We start from the raw sequence: 23,534 nt of genomic DNA, 5'->3' as shown, positions 1-23,534 counted from the left end.
TTAAGTAATTCATTTGGCCACTGAAATAACTACTTTCATTTCCTTGTTGCCTTGATGCTGGCCTAAATCTCATGTTGCAACATCACAGTCTCCTAGGTACAAAAGAGAGCTACTTTTCTATTTGGGCCTTCTGGGTTGAACATCATAATGTGACTGGTGAACATCTGTTCGACCTCAGATGTGTAGTTTAATGGCAATTCCTTTCTCCCTCCGCTGACGGGTCAGAAACGGGCAGGCTTCACCCATTTGAACTTGTGGGGAATGCAGAGACCCTAACTAACTCAGAGATCCTGGGAAAAGAAGTCAATCTCTTTCCCTGATGGTGGTGAGCAGTGTTGGTTTTGGCAGCTGGTATTAGCCAGGCCCCCATCAAGAAATTGCTACCACACTCAAATTGGAATCACTCAGGAGTGGGTTTTTTTTTTTTTAAGATTTTATTTGTTTGTTTATTTATTTATTTATTTTTTTTGAGAAAGAAAGAGAGCATGAGCAGGGGGAGGGGCAGAGGGAGGAGCAGACTCCCTGCTGAGCAGGGATCCTGATGCAAGATTCTATCCCAGACCCTGGGATCATGATCTGAGCTGAAGGCAGATGCTTAACATACTGAGCCACCCAGGTGCGCCACTCAGGAGTGATTTACTAAAAAGGACTCTCTGCAAAGGTAAGGGTAGTGTGCAGTGAAAGCACAAAGGATAAAGAAGCAACTTGGGGCAAGCTGCAGCAGAGAGCATATCACATCTGTGCTCAAAGGCGTAAGGCACAGGAGTTACCAAAACCCAGAAGAGAGTGGTAGAGAAAGGGCCATCCTGGGAAGAGCTCTGTACTTCAGGTAAGGAAGGTAGGCAGAACACCTTGACCTCACAAAGAGGAGACCAGACAAATAAATATTCCAGCTTCTTTCTCTTCTCTCCGCTCTGTTTCCTATAGGGGCTTCCATTGGCTGACTACAGGCAGAAGCCAGGAGTTGAGGGAGCCTATCCACATAATCCATACAGCTGGGTCTCTTGGGACACAGAGCAGAGAGAAGGGCAGAGTGTGGGTCTGGAGAGTAATGGAAAACATTCAACACATGAGTCTTTTGTGATGGTTTCAATCTGATGCTGCAGAAGTCAAAGAAAGACAAAATATCTGGGTGACAGGTGATAAGCAGCCCTAGGGTCTTTCCTGTCTCTGGATTCTTTGCTCTGTAGGACAACAAGTTTCCATACTGTTCAAGCCAGTTAAACTCAGAGGATCTGGGACGAGCCACACAAACTATCTTGACTCAATATTTTTTTCAAACTGCAAGTAGTAACCCATTAGCAGGTTGTGAAATCAGTATAATAGTTTAAGACCAGCACTTCTTTAAAAATGGAAAGAACAAGCACAGAAAAATTATAGAGTATATGAGAGTATAAAAAGAATAAATATCTTTTCATGAAATTTTTATTTCAACCTTATGTGTGTACACTTACACAAACATCCTTACACAGGGCAGGTAAAATTTATTTCTTAATGTGTGTCACAGTTGAAAAAAAAAAATTCGAACATCTCTCTGCAAGCCAGCAACAGATGTTCCTCCCTCAGAAATTTCTCCTCAGGTATATTATGCTTTCGAGAAATATCCTTAGCATCAGAAGCCTGTGGGGCACCTTCAAGAGCACAGTAGTCGTCATAGTCACAGCTTCTAGAATTCTCTCTGTGTGAAAATAGGCCACAAGGTTCAAGAGGCTATAGTTCTCTTTATAGTAATTAAAAGTTTCTCTCATATTTTTTGTATACTATGCATTTTCAAAGTTTGCTACTTTCTATGCAAACAAACGCCCAACTCCTAATTTCTGCAGATACTAAAGACTAATCAGCATTCCAAGTTAAAAGCCCACCGATTTCTTTCATTCTGATTCCAGAATTCTCTCTAAGAGGACTGCTGAGTGTTTGAGCCACAGGGCCCATTCACAGGCCCTTATTGTAAAGTCCCTCCCTCTAGCCAAGCTTACAATACTAGTAGGCACTTTGTTCTAGCAAATACAAACAGTCCGCTAATATCTGCTGTAAATCACTGAATTTTGAGCTCAAGATTATAAGGCAGTCTACCTTCACCTCACTGTCAGACAATGATCCCATTTGGTGTCACAAAGCATTCAAAATTAGGGGGTTTAGAGTTGTGTAAGGGTTAATGCCCTTAGGGAAACTTTCAGCTGGCAAGTAACAGGGAAGCGATAGAGGCATTTCATGTTCTCAGTTAACAAGGTGTCCAGAAAGTAGACAGTTCCTGTTCCAGTTTGGGGGCAGTAACTCAAAATGACATCAAGGATTCAGGCTCTTTCTATATCCTCCCACTATACATGGGCACTCACGTCACGGTTATGGAAAGATTGATACCCTGGCTAGTTATGCTCCAGAGCTACTTTGAAGAGAAAAAGAAAAGTTTTTTTTAAATTCTCTAGAGTTTGAACCAGGAAGAAAAAATCTTTTCTAGAAGCCCCTACCCCCAACAGATTTTTCCCTTAAATCTCTCAGTCAGAAGTTGGTCACATGCCAAACAAACACTGGCAAAGGGGAACCACATTACCATGACTGCTAAGACCTCTGACAGATACTCCCTGGAGATCACCGGCTGGGATCTGAATGATATCGGGGTTCGGGTTTGGTTGCTTGCAAGGAGGAAATGGCTGTTGGATACATGCTTTCCTCCTCTCGTTCTGCCAGCAAACTTGGACTGCCTCGTCAGAGCAGGTGGAATGACTTTTATAATGTCAGCTCACTGGGAAGGCTCTTGGCAAAAGAGGTCACTGGGGGGCTTTCTCCATGTGGGGAAAAGTTTTAAAAACTGAGGAAGCAGAAAAAAGTGACCTGATAGTCTTAAATCTTGGCTTCATCAGAAATTTTCACTGAAAATTTTGGAGGCCAAATGCCTACTGCTGTGAGACTAATGTTCAGGTCCGTGAGTCAACTAGAACAAATGGCCAAGGACATCTCACATGTTGGGGTTTTTTGAAAAGATTTTATTTATCTACTTGAGAAAGAGAGAGAGTGTGCGCTCGAGAGCAGGGGGAGGGGCAGAGGGTGAGAGACAAGCAGGATCCCTGCTGAGCATGGAGCCCCAACCAGGGCTGGATCCCAGGATCCTGGGATCATGACCTGAGCCGAAGGTAGACGCTTAACCGACCGAGCCACCCAGGTGTTTCAAGACATCTCAGATCTTGTTTGAATCCTCTGTATACCCATATTTCACAAAATCTTAAGTGCAATTTGAAGTGGCTATATTAGGTGCCCATGTGTGCATCCATGTTAAAAAACATTTACAGCAAAGACTAAATTAGTTATTCTCTTGTTTGACATACATCTGAAAATACCTCCCTAGTAGATCAACTCATTATTTAAAATGAAATACCGTAAGTTCCTGGGGAAACTCAAAACTGCTCACTTGTATTAGTGGAAATCTTGCCTAGCTGCTCTTAAAGAAATGAGCTCCCCCTGCCCTTTTTTAAATTTTGGTGTATCAAATCTATTTTGTTAAAACTGAATACCAAGTTGATTACTGTTCCACTAAAATGTTCAAACTAGTAGCTAAGTTTTTAGTCTAAATATAACTATCTAGCAGTCATTCCTGCATTGTCAAAAACTCAGAGATGTACGACAAACTATTAGCATAATTAATTTAATGCCTGAACTTGCCTTGGACTGAGGTATTCAATTATACAGTGAATCATTATCATTATACAGACTTTGTATAGTGATAACAGCCAAAAGATATAGATCGTCTACTTTGTGGGGTATTGTGCTCAATATTTTCCAGACATGTTTTCATTGAATTCTCACAAGTCTGGGAAGGAAGCATTATTTTCAAAATTTTACCTATGAGGTAACTTCTTAGGAAGATGATGTGAACATTCCACAGTTACCAAAATAACATTTTTTAATTGTCAGGTATGTTGAAGTGATTAATACAGAGCTATTAGATTGAACCAAATATTTTACATTGGCTACAGTCTACGGAGATTAGAATTATGATTCACTTAATTTGTTTAGGCTATTTAAGTTCTTTGGTTAATAGCTAAACAAGAGAAACAGATGCTGGTTAACTTAAGGAAAAATGAACCATATTGGAAGGGCATGGGGATCACAGAAGGGTGAACGACTAGATCATTCAAAGAGTAAGAACACAGCAGTTCCCGGCATCAAGGCAGACGAACTAAGTTCCCAGCATGAACTAAGGGGCCAGTTCTTCAGCAAAACACCTCAGAGATGATCAGCTCTGGTCACTTCCTGTTGGTGGGGTTCACAATTCATGTCTCTGAGAGGTTGAATCTGAGTGGCCTTGCTTGGGTCACATGCCTTACTATTTTTCCAGGTGGAGATAGGGATCTTGAGTATTGGCACAAAATAAGGAAGGAGAAGTTTTCTAATGGAAAGGGAAGGTGCTGTTTCTAAAAGATGGAGGAGGATACTGGGTTGGCCAAAACATGTGATATCTCCAACAATATGTGACAGAGCTGTAATTCAAGCCTTAAGCCATTCCAAATCCTTTGCTCCTAACCATTTTCCTTTCCCTTCCCTTCTCTTCCCTTCCTTTCTTTTTCCCTCCTTTCCCCTCCCTCTCCCTTCCCCTCCCTGCCCCTCCCCTCCCCTCCCTTCTCTTTTCTCTTCTCTTCTCTTCTTCTCTTCTCTTCTCTTCTTCTCCTTCCCTTCCATCCATCCTTTGTTCCTTCCTTTCTTTTTTTGTTTTTGTTTTTGTTTTTCAAAAAAACAAGTAACATAATCCTTAGTATCATAATCCGAATGGAGGAAAATGAGATAAATATATGATAATGGGCACATAGGGCCTGGCGCTGCTGGATACAAGTTCAATGAGCACCAGCACTCGCAGAAGCATCTTGAGGGAGTCCAGTGGGTTCTTGCTGGCCGCATCTTGACCATGGCGTGCTTGTTGGGAAGGCCTGCTGGCAGCCAGACTGGTCTAATCAACCACAGCTGGGATGGCTGAGTTGTCTCCGTTCTCAGTGCAATTGCAGAAGTGGGTACTTCCTATTTCCAGGGGCTGATGTCAGAAAATTTACATTATTGCTACTCTTAGGATCCTCCCCAGTTTCATTTGTTGTTTACGGTCTCAGCTCCGGGAAACAGCATTTTAGGTTTTAAAATCTCCATATTCACTTTTGAAGCAAAGATCTGTTTCTCCCCCCAAATTTCCGTGGTCTTCGTGAATGGGTAAAGCGATAACTCAGGTTACAAAATGTTGCTTTTAAAGTTAACGGTGTGTTTCAAATTGTAAAGTAGCCACCTGAAAGCCTCTTTGATATTTTAAAATTCTCACCATTCAATATCTTTATTCTTTGAAGCTGTAACATGTATTATTTTGAAGTGCCTAAGGGCTTCATTTGGAACTCTGAAACCAGGCTTCTTTTTTTATCCCCCCTCCCTGTAGAATGCTGCATGTGTTTTAGGGTAGCTTGGTCTTAGTGAGTACCATGAAATAACTAAACCGGAGCAAAAGGAAGAAACAGAGAGGGAGAGAGAAAGGAAGGAAAAAAGAAAGGATAAAAAGAAAAATATATATAAGAATTATGTTTTGCTGCCATTTATTGAGCCTGTCAGGACATGGGGTCGGGTGCGTGTCTGTACACACAGTCTCATTTGATGGCAAAGGTAATTACTGCTAAAAATAAGTGTAAGTCCGTGAAGGAAATGAAAGGATGCAAAGAAAAAAGGAAGCGCGGCATTGCTGGGACAGAATGGACTCTGGCTGTGCTATATCGAAGAATTGAAGAGGAATGCATTTGCTATTTTTAAAAGGCTTCTGAAGGTTCACTTCGACTTACCAAGCAGAGGAGATTAAGGATGTTGCTCTAGATCGAGACCACAGGAGTTCCCGTCCCAACTCTGTCATTTAATAGCTTTGTGATCGAAATCAAATCCCACGCGATTTCTGCACACCTCACCATCTCCGTATGTAGAACAGGGATCATACAACCACCTACTTGGCAATTCACAGACCTGTATCCCTGGGGCTAATAATACATTATATGTTTATAAAAAAAATAAAAAAAATAAAACCACCTACTATATGTTTTTCTGTGAGATAATATTTCTAAGTTTCTTAGAATGGTTCCTGGACTTTATATTATTCTATCTATGGGTGGGATACGATATTATTCTATCTATGGGCGGGATACGATGGTGGGATACCATGAAAATATATGTTGTAGAAACAATATCTATTGATATTGAAATGTTTGTTATAAAATAGTATATAGAACATGAGTCTAATTTTATTTTTATAAGATATGTTGAGCACTGGGTGTTATACACAACTGATGAACTATTGAACACTACATCTGAAACTATACTATATGTTGGCTAATTGAATTTAAATAAAAAAGGTATGTGCCTATATATTCATTAACAAAGGAAACGTATAATGTTGATAGTGGTCATCTCTGATAAGGTTATCCTTGAGTGATAGGGTTATGAGTGATAATTACTTTATTCATTGGGTTTGTCCATTTTTTCCAAATTTGGCCAAATGTACCTGACTGACTTTATACTCAGGAAAACACAAAAAGAAATTCACTGTCAATATACCAGTATTTTTTTTTTTATAATACTTTTGTCTAAGCAAGAAAGATAAAATCAAGGAGAAACGGGCCTTTCTGTTTTGATGGTCAAGATCATAGAAAAATTTTCTGGGTTACAGAGGAATTAAAAATAAAGTGAGGCTGAGTCCAGGGTGCCTGCAGAAAAAGGAAAACAATATGAGATTTAGATTCGAGTGTGTGTTTAGATCTTAATTCCAAACCTCTGATTGTGTGACCTTATATAAGTATTTTAGCACCTATGACTTTCAGTCATACACTATTACACGTTAAGGCTGCTTGATGTCTGTTGTGGAGAATATCAGCTGTATACAAAGAGTTAGGCACATAGTACACATATGAGAAAGATAGCTTTATCTTACGATGCTGTCAATTCACCACATTCATTACTCATTAAATGGAAAAAAAAAAAAAAAGAACATTTTCATGCTTCCTGCCATAAACCTGAACTTAAGTTAGGCTTATGAATGTAATAAATAACTCAATCATCTCTATTCCTTTTATTAATGTTTGAGTCCAAAGGGCAAGACTGGCTTCATTTTTTTTTTTTAAGAGATTATTTCTACCTGGTCTTTATGTAATTAAGAGGGAGAGGGGAAAGGATAAGAAAATCAAGTGTCGATTTATTTAGAAAAAGAATGATTTAATATAAAAAATGGCATTTATATTATTTACTATGGACTTCCATGCCACCCACCTTGACATCAGGCATTGTTTCCATTATTTTGGGGTTTTGTAGCTATTTAGTCTCAAGATCAAATGCTATCTAAATAAATGAGGGGTGGGGTGGGAGGGGAGTCACTCTATCATTACATGGCTCCAAAGCTCCACTTCGCAAATTTTCACGCACATAAGAATTTTCTGGGCATCTAATTCAGTGGGTCTGGGATAGCAACTATTTCTAACAAGTACTAGGTGACGCCAATGCTATTGGTCCACGACCATTCTTTGAGTAGTGGATTCTACAAGGCATAACAGTGTATCTGGTCTAAATGTCCCTACGTCACAGGAGACATAAATAGCAGAAAATAAAAAATCTCATGATTTCAACCCCCTTTCCAGCTCAACCTTGTCTTTAATGTTTCTAAACTTCTGTTCCTTTCGTTCCTGCCGACTTGCTGTCTAAAGTCTGCCTCCATCCGGTAAATTGCTAATTGTCTTTTAAGTTCCTCTCCAAAGCTGGAGTCCACCCTCCCAGGACACGGTTGGAGCCAGATCCCCAACAGATCCCTATAGGCTGATGGGATGGCTGTGCTTCCACTGGCTCTTCTATCCATCCTTACTTGGGTAGTGATTCATCTGTTCAGTGCCCATCAAAGGCCCCAAGAGTCCCTTGGGTGGGGCAGGATGCCCTTTTAGCCACATTCCTCCCAACCAGACATTTCCTCAGACTCTGTAGTTCTTCAGAACACCGTAGTTCACCTGACCAAAGGGATCAGTGACGTTTTCACTCTTGAGCCTTTGCAAAGTCTTTTGAGTCCCTTGAAGGGAAGATATCTATAAAAATACAAGGTCATATACAAACACCCAAATAACACAATAGCATGAAGAGCTGTTTTCTTTAAAATATAAAAATATTTCTGTGCCACTAAACCTCCTTTCCAGCTGGCAAAGACACACCAAACTTTCTGGCATAGGTGGGCCAAGAAAGTCACATAGTGAGTGAGGGCGGTCAGTTAGGGGCAGTGTCCTGGCAAGTTCCATGACTCATCTGAACAGGGCTGCATGCAGCCATCCTCCCTCAGGGAAATGCCACCCAGAGCTGCCAGATCTCCCAGGTGCCAGAAATCCAGATTTTTATATGAAATCTCCCACATCAACAAATCCGATTTTTGGTTGTTGTTTAAACACTGCGAAAGCCAAACCAAACAAATCTATGGGCCAGATGCAGCTGGTTGGGGAAGACAGGGTTTTTTGCATTTCATTTAAAGTGACTCTGCTTTTAATGTAATTTTTCACGTCTAGCCTGTTGAAACCAATCAGAGCCAAGGGTAAAGCTTACCAGTGCCTGACATAGACTGCCTTTGGTGATGCCTTCACTCTCAAGCTGAGAAGTGGGCAATAACGTCAAGTCTTGCTCAAGATACTCTTAGCCCCCATACGTATACATACAAAGCCCAAAACACCCAGAAGCGTCTGGAAAGTCTGGTTCCTATGTCTGCATCAACTCTTGGAGTATTGTTTTTCCTGGCCTTCTTTTCAGAATATAGCTGCCATGTAACATGAGGATTCCAGAGGGCTGTGTGAGCACATCTGGTTGTATGGGCAGTGCAGCATCTGATTCCAATTCTAATTGTGCAGCAACTTCTCAAGTCAGGCAGGGGAGGTACACGGCTCTCGATATTTAGGTTTAGAACAGCAGAAACAAATCTACGAAAACTGCCCAGGTTGAACTGCAGAAAATTAGTGGGTATCCCAGCAATATATTCTGTATCTTTAACCAACAGTATCCTGCAAAGCAAAGGACTACACCTATAAGAATATTATGTTTGTTTGTGGTGCCAAAAACACTCTTTCTATGGTTTTCATTTTTGTGTTTTTCCCCCGTTTTTGTCTTTATTTTTCAGATGGGGAAACAGCCCCAAGCTATCTGAAATGAAAGCTTCATGCATTAACAGCTTGGTGTCTTCCTTTCAGCTCAACAGAGGTTCAATACATATTTGTCAAATGGATGAACAAATGGATGGACACATTACTTTAAATCACAGAAGCTAGGGCAGTGACAGCATTAAAAAATTATTTTTTATTTATTTTTTAAGTTTTTCTTTTAATTTCAGTTCGTTAACATACAGTGTTGTATTAGTTTTAGGTGTACAATACAGTAATTCAACACTTCCTTATATCATCCCGTGCTCCAGTCAGAGAAAAGACAAATATATGATGTGTGGAATTTAAGAAATAAAACAAATAAGCAAAGGAAAAAAAAATAAGAGATAGAGCGACAAAGCAAGAAACAAACTCTTAATTATAGAGAAAAACGTGATGGCTGCCAGAGGAGAGAAGGTTGAGGGATGGGTGAGCTGGTTGATAGGGATTAGAGCAGTGACTTTTTTTACACTGTCCTATGTACAAGACACAAGATCAGAGGCGCCAGTTCATTGCACATAACAATGCATGAATAACAGTGAACAAGGCCAGATGTTTAGAAGCTCCTTCTGATCACCAATAGGCAATATAAAATTTCTAGCATGGCCATTACCACAAAAGTATTAATACATGGTATTATGAGAACATGTGAGAGGAGGATTTGATCTAGTTGGAGATCTCAGAGAAGGCTTCTTCAGGGAAGAGACAAAGGATGGACAGGGCTGTTCATTAGGAAAGAAAGGTAGGGAGAACACTCTGGATGTATTTTAGCAAATTATGGCCCATGGGCCAAAGCCAGCCCATCACATGTTTTTTTAAGTAAAGTTTGAGCGGATCACAGCTACACCCATTTGTTTACACACTGCCTACGGCTGTTTCTGCATTATGATGGCATTAGAACATGACTCAGTGATACTTAGATGGACCTATTCTGAAGCCAAACTACACACATACATACACATACACTGTATAGTATAAGGGCTTAACAGTAGGTTAGCTTCTTTTTTTTTTTTTTTAAGGTTTTATTTATCTACTTGAGAGAGAGGTAGAACACAAGCAGGGTGAGGGGCAGAGGGAGAAGCAGACTCCCCACCAAGCAGGGAACCCAATGGGGGCTCAATCCCGGACTCCAGGATCATGACCTGAGCCAAAAGCAGAAGCTTAACCAACTGAGCTAGCCACCTAGGCACTCCAACAGTCTGTTAACCTCTAAAAGTATTTTTGAAACTATAGGTCACCATCCTTCAGGGAGTCACAAATCAACTTAGTGAATTACAGCCATCAGTTTTTTAAAATAAAGTGGAGAGATTTTTTTTTTTTTAAGTCATAGCATATCACACATAATAAGAAAAGATATTTAGTGAAAATTTTATTCATATACCATATATAACACCACAATGAGAAATAAGTATTTCTTATTGGGTTCATGGTCCAAAAGGTTTGAAAAAAGTGGGCTCATAAAATAAATTGATGATCTTCTTCCTAAAATGCTAGTTTTAAAGTGGAGGTCCCAGGTAGTTTTTTTTTTTTAATCAACAGATAATTTATGCATTATTTGATGTGTCTCATTTGATGTGTTCCAAATTTTATGTTTGTTAGAATCAATGTGCTTTGGGGGACATCTGGGTGGCTCAACTGACTAAGCACCCAACTCTTGATTTTGGCTCAGGTCATAATCTCAGGATCTTGTGATCAAGCTTGGTCTGGCTTCCCACTCAGTGAGGAGCCTGTTTGTTCCACTCCCTTTTCCCCTCCCCTCCAAAAATAAATAAATAAATTGTAAAAAAAAAAAAAATGTGTTTTTGAAGACACATACTTAGTGACATTCACTTTGTATTCACTCAACAAAATTTTTAAAGAAGAATATTCAGTGCATAATCAACAGCCACATTTAACCAAAGAGAATTCCAAAACATAAAAAACAAAAAAACTCAAAAGGAGATCTAACACAAACCAGTGGACAAAAGGAATTCATCACCAAATTCTATTTCCTCTTCTGTGTTCAGTGACCAAGACCACAGACAGAAATTAAAAGGCTTAACCTGTCATTTCTGTACATGAATAATAGTTTCCAATAATATCCTGATGACAACCGATTTGGTTTCAGGGAAGCAAAACAAATGCCTATTCTGCTAAATGATTTTGTTCCTGCAGGGGTCCATTCGTTATCTAAGTGACCCTGAAATACATATGCACACACAGCCCATGAACGATTAAAGCTAAACAACCACGGACTTGATCTTGCCAGTCCTCCCTGGGACCCACTCCTCTTTGTCAATCAAGGTCACAGGAGTTATTGAAAATCTTCTTTGTTTGTTCAAGAGTTAGAATAAATACTGAGTCGTTAGTTAACCAAGCTGTCATCAAAGGACATTTCTCACTGTTATTTCATGATCATTCCACCATGACAAAGTAAGAAAGTGTGGATGGTACTGCTCCTAGCATCCGGTTTGCAAAAGCATGGCTGTGAGGAGCCTGGCATATATTTTGCTAGTATGTTACCCACAAGCAAAACACTGGGGGGTGTTAGCATTGGAAGGGACTTCCAGGTTACCTAGTTGGAACCTGTCATCTTACTGATGAGAAAATTCGTGGTGAGGTGACCTGTTAGAATTCCTCCCAGGTGTTTGTGCCTCGGTTGGGTTCACTCTGCCGCTGCTGCTCTGGGAAAACACCCATGATTGCTCAAAGCTGAAGCCCTGAGTCAGTAGGGTCTATGAGTCTAACTTTCTGAGAGCTAGAAGGGCAGAAGTCTAAGCAGCCTGGGATTCTGCATTCCACCAGGCCTGCTGATTCGGGGGGCAGACTGAGCAGTCATCTTGCTGCCCGCCTCACGCGGCACATTCCGTCCATTTCCGGAGCAACCCTGAAGGCAACGAGGCAGGAGATGGTCTCCAAATACTCTGCTCCCCACTCTCCTCCAAGGGCAGCCCGAGTCTCAGTGGAGACTGTCGCATCTTAGGGAGAAGCCACCCTTGCTTTCCATTACGGTGTATTCCCATACAAGTGTGTACATTCATGTATTTACGAAACACGTATGATATGCTGAGAACATGCTCTGTGCTCTGTGCTTGCCAGAGCCTTCAGAGAGTGCAACAGCAGCACAGCACAGGGTAGTATGTGATAAATGTCACCCCAATGGTACCAACACAGAGTGAGAATTAGATTATAGTTATTGCATCTGGATATATAGGTCTCGAAGTTATATTCAAAGACTTCAGAGTCACACAAAATTCTTGCCAGCCAGCTGAATTTCTACCCGCTTGTCCCGTGCTTTTTAGTCATGAAGATGTCACCAGAAACAACTTGGGAGAATTTAGAAACTTGGCTCGGGGCCCCTGTGTTACTATTTACTAGCTGAGTGATCTTGAGCAAATTCCCTAATCTCCCTGATCATCAGTTGTTTTTTCTTCAGCAAGCATGACAGCACCTATCTTACAGCTCCTCGGAGGACGAAGACAATGCACGAGGGCAGGGGCTAAAACACAAGTTACTTCATCTCTTGGTGCTTCCCTGTCTTCCCGTGTAAAACCAGCCTAATAGAACGCTCTTCCGGCAATTCAGGAAATGAAATGAGATGATGATGCCTTCAGCACTTAATACATTTTTAGTTATCCTATGAAAGTGTCCTATGAAGTATAAAATGTTAGATAAAAGTAAAATACTATTAACTATTGAAGTTAAGCTCAGTCAAAAGTAGAGTCCTGGGACCAGAATCATCCCGCGGTGCTACTCATCCAGGAGACTAGATAAAACAAGGCTTCAGGTTCCCCGCAGTTCCAAAGTTCACGTAGATGGTTCTGCTTTGGTTGTATCCTGCTGAACATAGGCTTCTTTTCAGACCCTCTCCTCTCCCCTTTTTTTCTAGATTGCTTCTAGGAGGGTAATTCCTTTAAGGATCAGTTCCAAAGTATTTATGTTAGTCCTGCGTGCATAGAAAAAAAAAATAATTAAACAACACCAAGGTTTTCTGTCTTAGTCTGCTTATTCTTCTTATTCTTAAAAGCAGGAAGAATGATTTTTACCATCCTTGAGAGGTCACCTCCTCAAAATGAGATAGCACAGCACCAAAACAATTTGAGACCTGAAGGGTGATTTGGGTAGAAAGGATGTAATTACCCACCTGAATTCGAAATTACAGTAAGAAGATTCAATATTCTTTTCTTTGGGTTTGAACTCACCACTGTTGATGAGTGCTCATGAATTTCTGCCTTGGCAACCATTAAAAATTGACTGGTAGGCTATCTTTTGACCCATTTTTTTAAGATGGCTCAATTAAGGTTTTAAAAAAAATCCATTGGAGACTTTATCACATTCGTTCAAATGACCCATTTTCAAAACAACCAATTTTTTTGTTGTTGTTAGAATTCACTCAGTTTCTATTCATACACTAGCTTGCATGTGGAGACAAAACTTAATATCTTAGTTGGTGGGAGAAAAAGAGCTTATTAAAATATTAGCTTTTCTCAAATCCAGACTTGTTCAGTCAATAGTAAGCAAGAGTGTGTGATGAAGGTATTTAGCTTAAGTCTGCAGGAAGAAAATGACTACCCATGCTTTTAAATTGTTGGCCTTAGGATTTTTTTGAAATGCAAAGTAGTAGGAAGAGGAAGAGATGAAGAGAAGAAGAATCTTGTTACGAAGTATGGACACATGCAAGTGAGTGTCAGTTGAAAATTCCAGCTACAGTCATCCACATAAACATGCGTGTCTGTGCCTGCTGCATAGTTAGAAGACAATTACCCTGGTTTTCACATTTTCTAGTGAGGAGTGCTATTCTGACTTAGCTGTCCTGGAAACACCTGCTCTGTTGTGTAATATTGATGAACCTGAGTTTGGAGCTGCTCGCTCTATACTTCTCTCTGTGAATTATAGGACACGCGTAAATGATTAAAACTAGGCAACCAGAAACCTGATCCTGCCAGGCCTCCTTGGGATCAAATTCATTTATCAGCCCACCAAGGTCACTGACCTTGATTATCCAGAGCCTAGCTCCTAAAATGATTAATTGATCCATTCTCTCATTTCACTCATTTAATTTAAAGAGGGGGGAAAGCAAAAATATTTTCAATGAATTGACCTGTGCAGTCTAACTTTGCCTGCTGCATCCTCTAAAGTATTTATTAATGGTCATGAGAAGCATCAGTACAGGTCATAGCAGAGAGAAGAATAAGCAAAGCAACCATTGCTCTTCTTACACATCTTCCTCATATTAATTAACTTGTGATCCCAAGTTTAATCTGCTCTGCAAATCTCTACACTATTCTAACTTCAAAAGGTGTTTAAGTACATGAATTGGAAGAATATTCTGGACTACTTGAAGTTTTAATTTTATTTCTGCAGAGAAAAATAAAGAATTTTTTAGTGTGCATATGGTTATAATCAATGGAGAACACTAACTTGAGTAAAACATCATTTTTCTCAAAAACTTCAAGGCAAAAATTGTGCACTAGAAGTTCCTTGAAAAAAAAATTTCCTACAAGTGATATTGCCATCTTCTTCATGGAATAGTAAGCATAGAGAATATAATAAAAACATATGTGTAAACTAACGAATTTGCATTGTAGGAACCAAATAATCAAAGAATTCATTTATTCTAACCATCTGGACAGCATCATACAATATTGCAAAATGATTAAAATGGATTCTACTCAAAATATATTGGTAAATATTTAACAAGTGCTTGGAGGATGGGAGCCCTGATTTCTTGTAAATACAACCACTGGGACTGATTTCAAGCTTTCATGTAAAGTCAGCGAACACAGAGTTAGAAAGAAATGCACTGTGATATACACTGTGTGGTATTTTCTTCATACAGAATCTGCAAGATTTAACAAACAAAAAGTCAGAATGCCTGGTTAAATCTTAATTTCAGGTAAACAACAAGTGTTTTAGTATTAGTATTTCCATGTAATATTTGGGGAACAATTATATGAAGAGATTTTCCATTGTTTATGTGAAATTCACATTTAACTGGGCATCCTAGATCTTACCTGACAGTCCTAATGTAGACACTGCAGACAGAAAGAACCTCAGTGCATAAATAACGGTAAACCATAATGATGAATTTCGAGTATTTATTACCTCTTTTTGGAATATAATTTAAAATTTGAGTTTATATAATCTGCTTTTTCATAATGACTGTGTCAGACAACTGTATGCAAAATTCCTGAATATTTAACAATCAGCTTTTACAAGTCAGCTCTAAGACACCTCTGATATTTTACTTCAGTGAATACAGTTTGCCAGAGTTAGACTTTAAAAATACGATACAGAGTTTTAAGTTTATCTCAGCTCATAATACTACTAGAATTTTAAAATAACTTACAGACATGGCTTCGTTACATTTCACGGGAAGTAAATTTCATTGCAACCAAACTCTCCCAACCTCCACCCCATCCTCCCAGCCCCACCCCTGGGAAAATTTCTCTGTAGCAAGGAAGAGTATGTCTTCAGACTTCTTCCTTTCCATTTTTAGGGCTTTGTGTGGTAGCCAGCCCTCTTTAAAATTGGGTGGGTATTATGGAGGGCACCTATTGCATGGAACACTGGGTGTAGTTCATAAACAATGAATTCTGGTACACTGAAAAGAAGTTAAAAAAATACATAAATAGGTATTAATGGTGTTAAAATAAAATTCAGATTTTGTCATAAAAAAATAAAATGAAATGAAATTGGGTGATCTTAATGAAAAAGCTCTAACTTCAAAACTGCCATTTTTCTGTGGGGCTGAAGGGGCGGGGTGGGGGAGGGGACCTAGAGTAGAAGGTCCATTTGTTGCTGTGTTTAGCTGAGCAGTTTCATCACATGTTGGTAATGCAAAGATAAGCCTGGAATTTTGCTTGGGGTAAAGGTGAAAAATCTGCACTGATCCACAACAAAGTAATGGGGTTAGGAGTGTGTAGGTTTGCAGTTAGGGGAAAAACATGATGAAGATGAGCTCAAGAGAACAGGCTAAGGAGGAAGCCAAAACAACAGCTTATCTAATTTTGTTTGTTTTGCTTTGTTCTTTCTTTTTGTGCAGAGGACCACGTGATTACAGGCCCTTGATGTGGGTGCAGTGGAGGAGTGTTTGGAGAGGGACTTGGCTATTTCCAGGGTGGGCCTCTGGGGTCTCTGAAGCACCCCCTTTAGTTTCTAACACCCCTTCCTGCCCTACCAGGTCCTTCCTCAGCCTTGGGAAGCCAACTGAGTGCAGCTTTTATTTCTTCAGGTGATGGCTCTGGACCCCATGAGGGTCACAAATATGGAGCGTTTCACTAATCTGCCTGTCATCCTTCTGCAGGGGCCATGCTAATCTTCTTTGTATCATCCCAATTTTAGTATATGTACTGCCAGATCAAGCACCAGTTTGTCTAATTTTTAAAAATTAAATAGATACATACATACATTAAACAGATGTCCTTCACTTTAGTCAAACATTATGCTCAAAGGCATTTTTTAAATCAAGTCCTTTTTTGGACATTTGGGGCATTCCTATATCATGGTAAAAGCCTGCAGGGTGAATGACCAATCACCCTAAATCTATATTATTTTTTATTAGACTAGGTTTCCTTTTAGGTTTTCTTTAAATGAGGAATCCCCAGTACAAATATTTTTTCATAGTTATACATTCATGTATGATCTAGTTTAATTTTCATTTAATTTAATTAACATTTGTATTAAATGTTAATTTTAGATGTCAGTGGAGAGCATAAAGGTAGACTTTAAACTGTAGTATTAAAAACAGTAGTCTGTATTTTATGCCTGAACACATACCTGATACAGACATCTGCATGAAAAATTGCAAATTTGGATATCGATACCAGAAGCTATCTAGAAAGTTCTATTTTTCTCATTTCTAATATTAGGAAGTTATATGGCAAATAGGACCAGTTATTAAACATGTTTGCAGTTCCTTCTAGTTATTTGTATAGTAATACAGAGAAGTATTCTTACAGGGTCTTCACTTTGTTTACAAACTTTTTTTAGTTTCCAAACGGAGTTTTGACTATACCAGAAATCTGTTATGTTATTGATAATAATTGAGCTGGATAGAATTAAATCATTTCACTAGCATAACTAGTCTTCTAACCACTTAATTAGACTGATATTGATTGGATCAAAGATACATCCTAAAATTTTTTTAAAGATTACATCATTTGTCAAATATTACCCAAAACACTCAGTGATGAAATTAATCCTCCTACATTTTATCGTTCTAAAATTGAATGTATTTCCATTTTTTCTCAGTGATATTGAAGATGTATAAATCAAAGAAAGAAATGGTAAACTTGTCCCAAATAAAAATGTGAAACTAATTCAAAAGTTTAGGCAAAATATTTCATAGATAGTATGGCATAAATAAAATACTAGAAATATAAGAGAAAGTGAAATGAAATGATTATAGCCAAGACTTTGTCTCATTGATAGAGTATTATATTGTTGTTGCTATTGTTACTTGCTCCTATTAAAAAAAGAAATTATTGTATATAGGATTTTTATCTCATTCTTACATAATGTAGGCTTATTGTGGTTTCTATGGTTATTTGTTCCCATTAATTTTTACTTAAGCCTACCAGAGAGGTGGTAGTATTTTTGATCATACAATATTGAAAAGGCCACCAAATGACACTGAGGGTCTCAAGTTTACCAACCAGCTGGGTGACTTGGGTAAGTCACCCTGCCTCTCTCAGTCTCAGTTGTCTTCCCCAGAGAATAAAAAGTTGCAATATGTATTTTTTAAGCTTCCTTTCCAAAATTACAAAATTTCTACTTAAAAATCCTATCACTCTGCCCTCAAATGTTAAAACAAAAGAGCAGTTACTTTAAATGTCCCAACAATCTGTATGTGGTTCGGATGGTGAATAAGACTTCAGCAGCCCTTTTTGAGTTCTGTTTCATTAGATAAAAATCTCAGTTTTTTTCTTTAATCAAAACTTGATAATAATTGAGAATATTAATAAATGTTAATGTAACAGAGTTGTTAGAAGGAAAAGTTACATATTTTGAGGAAAGTAATTATAGATTCCATCTTAACCAGAGCAATGGATTTGTTACCTAGTCACCAATGATAGAAACTACATACTTTATAAGTTTGATTTAAAAATTATATGTCAGCTTGGGGGTGCCTGGGTAGCTCTGTTGGTTAAGTATCAGACTCTTGGTTTCAACTCAACTCATGACCTCAGGATCCTGAGATAGAGTCCCACATCGCGCTCTGCCTTGATGTGGAGCATGCTTAAGATTTTCTTTCTCCCTCTCCCTCTGCCCCTCCTCCCACTTGCAAGCTCTCTCTCTCTCTCTCTCTCTCGAATAAGGAAATAAATAAATCTTTAAGATCCACAGACCTGTACACCTGAAACAAATAATACATTATATGTTAATAATAAAAAATAAAAAATAAATCTTTAAGAAAAATAAAATAAAACAAAAAAAAGATAAAATAAAAATAATATGTCAGCTTAAACATTTGCAAGGGGGGGGGTGTAGTTTTTCAAAATTACTTCAGGGAAAACACTACAAAAAAAATGTGAAGACTGCTGCCCCAAACAGTCTTATTTTGTTCAGTGCTTTGTTCCTAATCACAAACATAATACTAAATCCTCAATAAATTGAGTAACCCTCAATAAATCCTGAAGAAAAGTACTTGGAAATAAAGGGGATCTTGGCAAAATATCCTAGATGAGTAAATCCTTGTTTATTCTTTGCCATCTAGTATACAAGTTGACCCTCAACAGTTGGTAGCCATTTTGGTATTCCTTGAGTCTCTTGTGTTTGAGATGATATACTTTCCCACCATTTTGTTCACCCCTAAACACACACACACACACACACACACACACACACAGACACTGATGACAAAAAAAGTATTTAACTAAGCATATCATCCAGTCCTTCATCACAGTGTCCTCAAAGCTCTGTGTAGCCAAGACATGTTGGTTTAGAAGCCTGGAACTCAGTCCTTCTCCCTCCAGCTGAAGAAAGGAAGAGAATACAAAAATAGGACCCTGCAGGGTAGAGTGAAATGTCGGGTAAATGTGAGGCAGTTAGAAAAATAATTATTTTTCTTGTGAATTTACATGGATGAATTCCAGGTGTCCATAAATTCCAGAGCAATTCTTTAATATTTGTGTGTTCAAACAATTATACCTAAAAAGCATGTATTACTAGATATGTTGATGGGTTTTCTTTTACAGTGAACTAGCAATTGAAAGCAATTTTCAAAAAATAAGATGTTTGTTTCTTAAGCCAGTATTTTTCCAGCTGTAAATCCCCTAGAATTAAAGGTCATTTTTCTCTGCTTTAAAAGTTCTGTGTTACTCAAGCCTAGGGAAGAAAAGGCAAAAAACAATGTCTTTATTTGTGGATGAGCATCTTTAAAAAATTAATTTCCTCAGTGCAGTGCACCTTTAGTAATGATAGTTTAATGGCCTTATCTTTTAAAAAAACAACAAAATATTTCCTTAACAATTTTGCTTTTAGCAATATATCTGGCAGAAAAAAAAAATCATGTGACTACATAAAGATGTTCAAAGATGCGCACTGCAGAAAAAAAAAACAGAAAAATTGGGGAAAAAGCTTAATAATCAGGTATTGGATAAACACACTAAAGAACTTTTATAGATGGTATAATATGCAGTTGTTTAAAAGGATAAGATAGGGTACCTGGGTAGCTCATTTGGTTAAATGTCTGCGTTCGGCTCAGGTCATAATCCCAGGGTTCTGGAGTGGAGCCCTGCATCCAGCTCCCTGTTCAGCAGGGAGTCTGTTTCTCCCTCTTCCTCTGCCTGCCTTCTCCCTGCTCATGCTCTGTCTCTGTCTTACTCTCTCTGTAAAGTAAATAAATAAAATCTTTAAAATAATTTTAAAAAAATTAAAAAATAAGATGGAACTATGTTTGCTGACATTTAAATATGTTAAAGTAAATAAAGAAACAAATTGCAGAAGGGTGTATATAATACAGCTCTATTTTTGTTAATAACCTGCAAACATAAAAGTTCATGTGCACAGAAAAACTTGGAAGAATACATACTAAGCCATTAATTATACTTACATTTGGGCAGTGGAATTGGAGTCAGCTTGGGTGAAAATTGTGACTTTTATTTTATATTTTCCTATATATAACTCTTAACTACAAACAAATATCATTCTTACAATCTAAAAATGCCCAAAATCACTCACAAAAAGCATAATAAAGTTAAAAATAAAATTGTTGGAAAGAAGGAATACATTTACTATTCTTTACAGATTATCTTAACTAGAAAAACCCAAAGAATTAATTGAAACTATTAAAATTAATGAGGGTTTAATAATGTAACTGTTTATAAGATACCTAACCCTCTAAAATATCTTATCAATTTTCTAATCATAGCCAGCTAAAAAATATAATGTATAAAGTGTAAATGATCAAGAATAGTATTTTTGACTTGTTTTTTCCACTATCCATTCCATGGTTTCTTTGTCCCTATCCAGAACCTCATCTAGCTTTCTTTTCCCGGTGGAATGACCAAGACTCCATTCGTAAAGAGTCTGAATCCTCAATGATCTTGACTTAATGTGAGTAGTATAATTTTCCATCAACTTTCTTTTGGGACATGAGAGAACTAAAAGACAGCCCAGAGAATCCCCTAGTTTCTACATATAGGCCTTTAACTATTTAGCAGTAACCCAATTTTCTCTTGGTAATTAGGATAAATCACCCTAGCCCTTGGACTAATTCCCTTCTTTCTCTTTTGGCTAAGTGGTATGAGGATTCCAAATGGGCCAGGTGGCAGTCTTATGCTCCAATTCAATACAACTATTGTTGTATTCCCAGTACACTATTCTTCCCTTGGAAAGCAAAACCCCCAAACCATCAGATCTCATAAGTACAGGAAAAGAAGCAAAAATTCTGTAAGTAGGTAAAAACTGAAAAACAATAAGTTATTAATTAGCCCAAGTGTTAAGTGAACAAACAGAATAAAAGACTATACATTCTAAGTAATACACTAGAAAAAAAAATTGGAACCATGCAATGAGATCAGGGTATTATAATAAAGCAATAGTCAAAGAATACTCAAAAAAGAGATCTTGGAAATTAAAAATAAAATAGAAGAAAAAGATTTAATTCAATAGAAGAAGATGAAGATAAATCTACTAGTAATCTCACAAAAGGCAAAATAGGAAAATTTAAAGATAGAAAATAAAAGAGAAAAGATAATAAAATTAGAGGACCAGTCTAAAAGTCCATCATTCAATTGATAAAATTACAGGAAAAAAGAGAGAGAGAGAGAGAGAGAGAGAGAGAGAGAGAAAAGGGAACAACGGAAAATATTTAGCAAAATATTTTTTTTAATTTCCATAATTGAAGAATGTGAATTTCTTAACTGAAATAGCCCACTGAATGTCCTTAACAGTAAAAGAAAATAGATCCACCCCAAAGTTCATCATCAGTTATTGCAGAAACTTAAAACAAACAAACAAAAAAGATCCTAGAAGCTTCCAGAGGGAGAGAAAAAGTCACATACAAAAGATGAGGTAAAAGAATTTCACTAGCAACACTCAAAGTTATAATCAACCAGAGAAGTGCTTTCAAGATGGTAAAAGAAAATTATTTCAATCCAGAAGTAAATATCCACCCAAACTATCAGTAAAGTACAAGGATAAAACAAAGATACTTTCAGGCATAAAATATTTTAAAATTTACCTCCCATGAGCCTTCTTCTGGAAGCTTCTGGAAGCTCTATTTCACCAAACCGGGGGAATAAATCAATAAAAGAAGGAATGGAAGCTAATAAAAGACAGGTGATAAGAATGTCCAGGGTGTGGCTCTCACAGCAAATGGGGAAGGCAACTAATCTATACTGGAATAGTTAAGAATACTCCAGAATAGACTCCTCCATTAAAGTAAAACTGATAGACAATTTGGTATGTCTGAATATCTTGAGAGGGTTTAACAATGACAAATAATCTGTAGTTATGATTAGAAATAGCACCTGAAAAATTAAGCAAATTTATTAACTGGAAAGGAACAGAAAGTAGTACAGGAAAAAAAAAAAAAAAAACAAACAAACCAGTAATACCCAACTAATTCTATAATTTCCAAAAGACAAGATTATGCATTACACATTTTAAAAAGTATTGAGAAGATAAAATAATAAGGCATTTAGTACATAAGTAAAAGATGATTAATTTAGTTTTTAGATAATTAAAAAAAAAAAAGAAATGGTACAACATGATTTCAACGACAATAAAAATGTTACACTTTCAAGTAGTTAAACCAGTGGACTCCAAGCCTATCACCATAACTCTGATTCCTGACTAGAATGAAAGAGATCAAATAGAACCCCTGGTTGAGTTTATCAATCAGGTTTCCATAGGAAGCAAGTGGAAGACTCCAGGAAGGTTTAGAGAAGGGATTATTTACGAGGTATAGGCAGGTATAGGGAGAAAGCAAAGAAGAATGAGATGCCCCCGGGCTAGTAAGAATAGGTGTTACAACATGTACACATAAAGAAACAGGAGGAGGAAACTAAACCCAGTGGAAAAGAGTGTAGAAGGTCACCTTGAGAGGAGCTGTGACCCTTGGCCTTGGGTGGCAGTTACGTAAGCCAGCTCCAAGACAGCTCTACAGGGAAGAAGCAGGGAAACAGAGGACCTCACTATGCTCCTTCCCTCTGACCCCCTGCAGGGACTTCTTTTGGGACAAATCCAGTTGGGAACCAGAGGTGAAATGAACTTGTTAAAGGCATTTACATAGGTCAGCAGGGTGGGAATGGAAGGCATCTGGCTTGGTGAACAGGGCACACACCATTTTACATGGTTGCTTTTATCCCACTTGGTACTGCTAATTGCCACATTAAGACAATATTGCATCACTGTGAAAAATTATACACTTCATTTCTGTGTGTTTTAACTACGAGGCCAAATATTAATAATAATAATAATAGTGATTCAAAATTTCTCAACAACCATTTTAGTGAAGGATTCTTTGGACACATTCTGATCCATTTGAAAATGAAGAAAAATATTTATGCAGAAAATTAACTTATTACATTTTGCATATGACCATAGGCAGAGAGGATTATGCAATGGAGGGAAGGGCCATGAACAAAAGAAATTTTGGAAATGCATTTGAAGGGCCAGCATTAATATCATTTGGGGAAGGGGCGATTATTTGATTTCTTTTTTTTGCAATGGGATTGGATGGATGGAAGAAACACTCAGGATATGGGGCAGATAATTCTTACAAAATTACCTGCAATGAAACAATGTGTTTCCTGATTCTAAAACACAATGGAAATCTGATCCTAGCTTTCAAAATATATCTCATCCACAAGTATGTTACCATACATCAATATCTTTCACCAAGGATTCATTGATCACACACTCCCTGCCCAGCACCATTCTAGG

The sequence above is a fragment of the Enhydra lutris genome, unplaced genomic scaffold, assembly GCF_002288905.1.
Source record: "Enhydra lutris kenyoni isolate GAN:26980312 unplaced genomic scaffold, ASM228890v2 scaffoldscaffold17, whole genome shotgun sequence".
Taxonomy (NCBI): Eukaryota; Metazoa; Chordata; class Mammalia; order Carnivora; family Mustelidae; genus Enhydra; species Enhydra lutris.
This window is presented reverse-complemented; position numbering follows the sequence as displayed.